This window comes from Amblyomma maculatum, chromosome 4 (genome assembly GCF_055883805.1).
Source record: "Amblyomma maculatum isolate TAMU_Amacu chromosome 4, ASM5588380v1, whole genome shotgun sequence".
NCBI classification, from domain to species: Eukaryota; Metazoa; Arthropoda; class Arachnida; order Ixodida; family Ixodidae; genus Amblyomma; species Amblyomma maculatum.
The window spans coordinates 52482197-52489681 of NC_139347.1; the positions used below are offsets into that span (position 1 = coordinate 52482197).

Genomic DNA, 7485 nt, shown 5'->3' on the forward strand with positions numbered 1-7485 from the left:
GTTAGCTCCGGGCCCATTCCGAACACTTTTACTGTTTCTACAGTTGACATCATACGTTAAACCGCGACGCGAACTCTGCAGTTGGTCTCCAAGCAGCTGCAAGACGTTTGAATCTTGCATCTTCGCATTCTTCTCTTGAGGTTCACTACACACGGACGCGTTCAGTGCAGGAAGTCTTATCCCTGTTCTGCGATTTTTCTTCGGCGCGCAATTGTGAGTCGCAAACGAACCGTTGTGTGCTGCTCAATTCTGGCTTACCGCAACGGCGCTGACGCTTGGACCGAACAATCTGTACATGTTTCTCGTAATATGGTGTTTTTCCCGCTGATAAGACGGCAGTTCTGACCGCTTAAACAAGGCTAGTAAAGTTGAGCAAGGCCGAATAATATAAGCGGGCACGTTATCATTGGTGAATTAACTAGGAAATTCCTACTTCGCCATTATTTTGTACTCGTGAAAGGTTTCTGTGGAGTCTTTAACCATTAAGGTCGGTCTCAAGGAAGCGGCCTTTTCAGCATCCGAGGACTAATTGGAAGCTTTCTGTCATTCGGGGAATTACCAACAGTATTTATGAAATGAAGGCAAGTTATATTTTGGTCCCGTAGTTTGTACAAAATACTTCGTTTATGTCCAAGGTTTCGTCGTCCATGCTTCCTAGCCAGCATGCGCACTAATAGCTGCAAATAAAACTCTAAAGAATGCATGTTCGAACTCATTTTCTGAACAATATAAGAAAGAAAACTGACAGCAGTGAATCGCTCTTAGGCATTGAGGGTCGAGCTGAAGACATTAAACATGATATTAATAGGAAAGAATAGCCGCCGTGTTTAGGCTTGATAATCTGACTGGTAACAATTGCTTTTGAAATTGGTCTAGAGGAAAGGAAAGCCACTGTGCGTATCTATCACACTTTTTAAGTGGACACCTGAACCGGCCATGAGGGAAGGGGAAAAGGTGGGAGTTAAAGCAGAAAGGTAGAAAGAGATGCCGTAATGGAGGTGTACGGAGCAATTTCGGCCACCCCGGGATCTTGAACGTGCAACAGACCTCGCACAACATACGGAGGACGCTTGCCCTTTTCACCTCCATCGAAACGCAGTCGCCGGCGGTCGGGTTCGAACCCGGGTACTCTGGAACAGTAGTTGCACCATCGCAGTAGTGTGACCGGTAACAAGAACAATAAATATTGAAGCGAAGCGCAAGCCGCTAGATATGGGTGCACTGTAAAGAACTCTAGGTGGGCTATATTACCCACAGCTCTCCACTACGACGTTGAATAGTCCAACTTAGGTGCCTTAAACGCCTTTAAACGAGGTCAATTCAAAAATATATTGTGAAGTCAAATGTTTTATATAATAATAATATGCCTTATGGCAAGCTTGCGTACAAAAAAAAAAAAAGTCAAATTCTGAAAGGGTAAACGCTCATGATGTGGTTCCCGCATTTACAACAATCACGTCTGGATTTCAATGCTATTCATGTACCGTACATTATTCTTATTTGGTCATTTCCCCTTTCTGGTCCAGAAATAGCAAAAACATGGCCGAGGATGCGGCAACTCCCGCAGTTGCCTGCTTTAAAATCAGAAATTTTCAGTTTATCATAGATATATCGCTGGCAAAAAGCCAGGTCTCTTTAAAGACAAATTCTTCGTGAGCGGCATGTAAAGGCTTTAATGAATAGCCTAAGTTTTTTATTTATATATTTATTTATTTATACCACTGACCTAGTACCGCTGACCTTGCAGTAGGCTGTAGGCCACAGGATAATTTTGTATTATACACTGATTATAATACAAAAGATACGTGAATATAAAACGCACTGGTTCACATTTGAAAACAGTACTGCTACCGTTTCATGGTAAGAGGAAACGAATAAGCCTAAAGTAAGGGCGTAATTAGTGTGAAAGAAAATTTCAAACACATTTGGATAAAAGAAGGAAGTAGTTTATACATCGATGATAAAAAGCAGCAGCAGAACAGCAGAGCCTACGCAGTGACAACCATTTTTGATAATAAACCATATTACACGCTGTGGGGTCAGTCCATGTATGTAGACGCTGGCATGTATTATCATCATAATAACAAGTGGTAATTAAGTTGAGATGTCAATTACGTCACAGCATAAGATTCTACAATGCTGGGTGGAAGTCCGTACAATTCTTTCTGTTTTGACCTACGTTGGCTCAGTTCTCATACAAGGGTTGTGCTTTCATTAGAGATGAGAAATTGAAGGCTTTGTCAAGGGCAAAAGCCGCCCCCAGAAACGTTTGGTAAGTGCACAGTTCTTCCTAGCGTTTTTAATTTTTCTCTATTAGCCGAATATGACATGTCGTGATGTTCCGCTATATGAGGTCATTTCCATGCTGGGAAGGGTGAGCTAAATCTCCTGCCTCAAAGAGTCTGGACCTCACCGATGAAAAGGATGCGGTTGTTGCTCCTATCTCTGATGTAAAAAATGAAAGGGCGATCTACGATAAACTGGATGGGCGGTGGTGGGGCGTGATGGGCCGAGAGCGGCATCAGAGAGATACCTGTCACGGCGGTTGCGACAGTTCCTTCCTCGTTCACTTCCACGGCCGCCTTGTGGACGGCATCCGAAATGCGGACGGGCGTACTCTCGCTGATACCAGCGAAGTTGGCACCACCTCCGAAAACGACTTCCAGCCCCAGGGCTCGCATGATGGGCACCAGGCTATAACGGAGGGTCATCTCAAACTTAGGTATCCTTAGCACAACGTCTCTGAAGCTCAGGTTACTGGCGACGTCTTCGAGAACTTCAAGTGACAGACCATCCCTGAGAGCTGCTAAACCAGTCGGGGAGTCCGGAAGCAGGACCACCATGCTGAAACTGTCGCCAGAGTACGGGATCTCCACCGCGCCTGCATGGAGTGCGTATAAACGGGTGTACGGAAAGCGCCTCCTCAGGTGCATTGCCGGCTTGTTCACCTCCGTGGTGCCGAGATTGAGGAAAGGTTTACTTTCGGTTCTCTCTGGATCGAACTTGGTAACCCAGGTCCCTTTGAAGTAGACTGCGTTTAGGATGAAGAGAACGATGTTCAGTGACTGACCCTCAGGAAGGATGCTGTTAATCTTCCCCCTCGTCTTTTGGCGCACCCAGGCGTTGACCTCAGCGGCGACTCTGGGACCTTCGGCGGCGAAGTCGACGGACCTCAATTCTGCGTCGAAGACTTCATGCAGCAGTTGCCTGTAGCTCTCAGTGACTTCGAAGTTGTTCTGGGCCAGGACAACGTTGGCCAACTCTAGCGTGACGTTCGGTGAGGTCGTAAGCTCGAGCATACGCTTGTACGCGGAAAGAACCCTGGGTCTTTCCGTGAGGCCGACCTCGGTGTGACCGAGAACTGACGCCAGCTCGTCTTCCGAGCTTCCTCTTGCGCCTGCGTAAGCCATTCCGAAGGCTGCGGCGATGCTTGTTGGTGAAAAGAATACATTGGACGAAGGACTCTGTGCCGCCAGCTGCTTGAGGAACTTGACGGCGAAGTGGTTGTGAGCTTTGGCAAGCAGAACATCGTCAGTTTCTGCGGAGACCAGTGCGAGCAGCGTAAGAAGGACGAACTTGACGCACATCGTAGATGCTTTGCAAGGGCTGGTGGGTGCAGAGCCCTCTTTTAAAAGCCACTCGTGTCAGCTTTCTTTCCTCGGGTTTCTTTTTTCTCTTTCCCTCTTCTTTCCGGGCTCTGACGGAGGTCTCTGGTTGCACTTTTCTCAGCGATAGCACCGGACGCCTGGAGTGTATACGATTGGCTCTATCTCTGTGTGGTGTTCACATTTCTCAGCATTAACCCTTATATCTGTTCTGCAGTGAGGAGTCTGCAGTGAAGAGAATCTAAATTGGCGGCTAGTTAAGAGTTTGAATATAGTAAAATATTTGATAAAACACTTAACGAAATGTTTCTCTATGAGCTTTGCTGAAAAGGGCGAAACAGTTATTGGGCGATATAGTTAGACAATATTACGCTCTCCTTTCACAAATATCGGTACTGATCTGGCCCTCTTTTTAACTCTGCGGAAAAAAAAAAAAAAAGACCGCCTGTTTTAAGAATTTTATTAATAAAGTTAGCTAGAACAAAGTAGATCTGCCGCGCCACAAGTTTGATCTTGGATGGATTTTACCTAAGACTGATTCACTATTTTTTAAGGAATAGATAGTAGTTATACAATTTCTTGACTATCACATAATAAGTACAATGAAAGCATACTATTGAGCTCCCTCAATACGGTCCTAGCTCAGTTGCGTACAGGCAATCCAAACTCGAGTTTGCTCCGCCATAGCTGCGTTGCATTTCCTGCTTGGTGGCGAGCAGTGAAACGTCGAACAGTGAAACACTTTACTAGCTTCCTGCGCACGTGTGGCGGTGTCACGTGAGGCGGTATATTCGCGATAACATAAGCGGTTCTGTCGAAGCATAGCAGAGTTAGGTCTCGCAATCTGTGCTTAATTATCCTTAGCCGTGCTTATCTCACCTCCGCAAGTCTGACAGCGCAAAAGCCAGAAGGCTTCTATTTTTTACCTTCAAACGAGTTTAAGTTTAGATAAGGTAGTTGTTAAAAAACGGAAAGTTCACAAAATTGGTGCAAATTTTATATCCGCCCCGTAGGAATCAATAGCTCTACTAGACCTTACGCCGACGCATAAATAATTGTTTGCGTAAAGCGATAAAGCAAGTAAGAGCTGTTAAGCAAATAACTATACAAATATACAGTGGATATTATTCACTTTTTCGAAGTATAAATTTGGATGTCATATTAAAGTGACAACTCCTGATACGGGCCACTTGGCATGGCTTTTACATGCACAAAATGGATTATGAACGAATGGAATACCCCCGACAGACAGGCAGAGGGAGAATTCGCTGGCTACGACCTTGTTTACTTCACAGGAAAGCAGAAACTAGAAGTAAGCTGCAAAGGCAACATACGAAGTATAAGAAACTTCAGTTAACGAACGCAAGGGACGTTGTTCTCTTCGCCACAGTACTTTCTCATCTGATAGTCCCACCTTGAAACATACTGTAGGTAGTATAGCGGACAGGAGGCATGTTGTCTGGCTCGTATTGCACTAATTACAAGGGTATTTGCGTAAGCGCATTGCAGGAGACATAGCATACGAACTTCAATAAATTAATCAGAGAGAAAGTTCTGCAGTTCATTGTATAGTGAATGTACTTGATACATTTCAGAGTTAAATTGATACGCAACACAAACACAACACTTAAAAGTTGTGTAGTTTGAGCTGCTCTCATGCGTTATTTTTAATCGCTTCACGTTCGCAGTGCCGTTTGCGTTTACCAAAACTGAGTTTCATAAAAATGGTGTCTCGAGTCAAGGTAATGAAACCACCTGTAAAGCAGTCTCAAATGGAATGAGCTTATTTATTAAGAATTTTTTTTTTCGTTTCGCAGTCAGAAACCTTCCTTTCTACAACATAAATCTCTGAAATCGACCAGAACTATGCACACTTCATTACATGAGGTTTACGGCGTCATCGTTTTTTTTCTGCGTACAGCCGCTAGCCGCTTGCGGGAGTTGTACTACTCCTTCAGTTGAAAGTTCTGCGTACAGCCTCTGAATTTGTCGAGACAAGAGCGGATGATATCTCGGTACTCAAAGGCTGTGGACTTCACCAATGAAAAGGATGCGGTTGTTGCTCCTGTCTCTGATGTAGTATAGGAACGGACGATCCACGATGAATTGGATCGGTGGCGGAGGTGCGGATAATGCCGACAGAGCCACAAACGAGAGACCGGTCACGGCAGTCGCGATAGTTCCTTCTTCATTGACCTCCACTGCTGCTTTGTGGACGGCGTCAGAGATGCGTACCAGCGTGCTCTCGCTGATACCGGTAAAGTTAGCCCCGTTTCCAAAAACAGAGTTCAGTCCAAGGGCACGCATAGCGGGCACCAGGCCGTAGCGAAGACTCATTTCGAATTTTGGTATCCTGAGCACTACCTCATTGAAGATGAGCTTGCTACCGACGTCCTCCAAAACATCAAGTGACAGACTTTCCCTGAGCGCAGCCAGCCCCGTCGGAGAGTCCGGAAGCAGGACCACCATGCTGAACCTGTCTCCAGAGTACGGGATCTCTACAGCGCCAGCATGGAGCGCGGCTAGACGGGCGTATGGGAAGCGTCTTGTAAGGTGCATCGCTGGCTTACTGACCTCCGTAGTGCCCTGGTTCAGGAAGGGTTTGTTTACGGTTCTCGACGGGTCGAACTTGGTCACCCAGTTCCCCTTGAAGTAGACTGCGTTGACAATGAACATAATCATGTCCAGTGGCTGATTCTCGGGCAGAATGCCGTCGACCTTTCCCCGTGTCTTTCCGCGTACCCAGGCGTTCACCTCGGCGGCGACTCTTGGACCTTCGTTAGCGAAGTCCACGGATCTCAGCTGCGCGTCGAAGGTGTCGCTCAGCTGCTGTCTGTAGCTGTCGGCGATTTGGAAGCTGTTCTGTGCGAGGACCATGTTGGCCACTTCCAGCGTGACGTTTTCTGAAGACGTAAGCTCTAGCAGGTGCTTGTACGCTGCAAGGACCCTGGATTTCTCGGTCAGGCCGACCTGGGTGTGTCCGAGCACTGATGCAAGCTCGGCTTCAGAACTTCCTCTGGCGCCGGCGTAAGCCATGCCGAAAGCAGCGGCGATGCTAGTTGGGGAGAAGAAGACATTGGACGAGGGATTCTGGGCCGCCAGATGTTTGAGAAGGTTCACCGCGAATTGGTTGTGAGCTCTGGCGAGCAGAGCATCATCGGTCTCTGAGGAAACGAACGCGAGCACTCCGAGGACGACAAACTTGGCGAGCATCGTGGATGTTTTCCGCAGTCTGGAGGCCACAGACGCCTCCTTTTTAAGCCGCTCCGTGTCGGGCTCTTTTTTTCTCTCGTGTTTTTATTTCAGCTTCGGCACTCGGCCGGCAAACAAGAAGTTCTCGGATTGCACCTCGGAGAAGACAGCGCTGAGCGCAGAGAGAGCACAGACATGTGCTATCTTTGACTACGCTTCGTATTTATCTACGTCGGGCAGCGACGGAATTTCATTTCCTCTGACGTGGAAAATCTTGCAGGCTTATAGGTTTTTTGCTGAAGGGTGAGAAATAGGGGAGGGCTGCGTTTAGGCAGCGTTGATTCTTGGATGACAGCCGCTATCGCCATTTACGAAGGCAGCATAAGGCATTTTGTATTCAGCCGCGCACTCAAGGACCCGCAGAAGGACAAAAAAAAAAAAAAAAAAGAAATTGAGAGATCCGGTTCTGAATGGCAAACATTACTGTCCGCTTTCATTTATCTGCAGCACTTCCTTTTGGAGCCACACATTACTATGACTGTACCTTCGACCTTGTTTTTCGGCTTCGCGTTTGAAGCGTCTCCTCTGAGGCAGAGTCACTGGCAACAAGCGTGAGAAGGTGAAATTAAGCAATGATAGATCAAAAGGCATCGAGCGGTAGTGTACGTGAAAAAAGATGATGTTAGCT

General features: G+C 46.7%; 2 pseudogenes; both read right to left on the bottom strand.

Annotated features, from left to right (window-relative positions):
• Nucleotides 1-1665: 1665 nt before the first annotated feature.
• Nucleotides 1666-3678, bottom strand: LOC146191014 (iripin-2 pseudogene; annotated as a pseudogene).
• A 1695-nt stretch (nucleotides 3679-5373) lies between these two features.
• Nucleotides 5374-6875, bottom strand: LOC146191015 (iripin-2 pseudogene; annotated as a pseudogene).
• Between the last annotated feature and the right edge of the window lie 610 nt (nucleotides 6876-7485).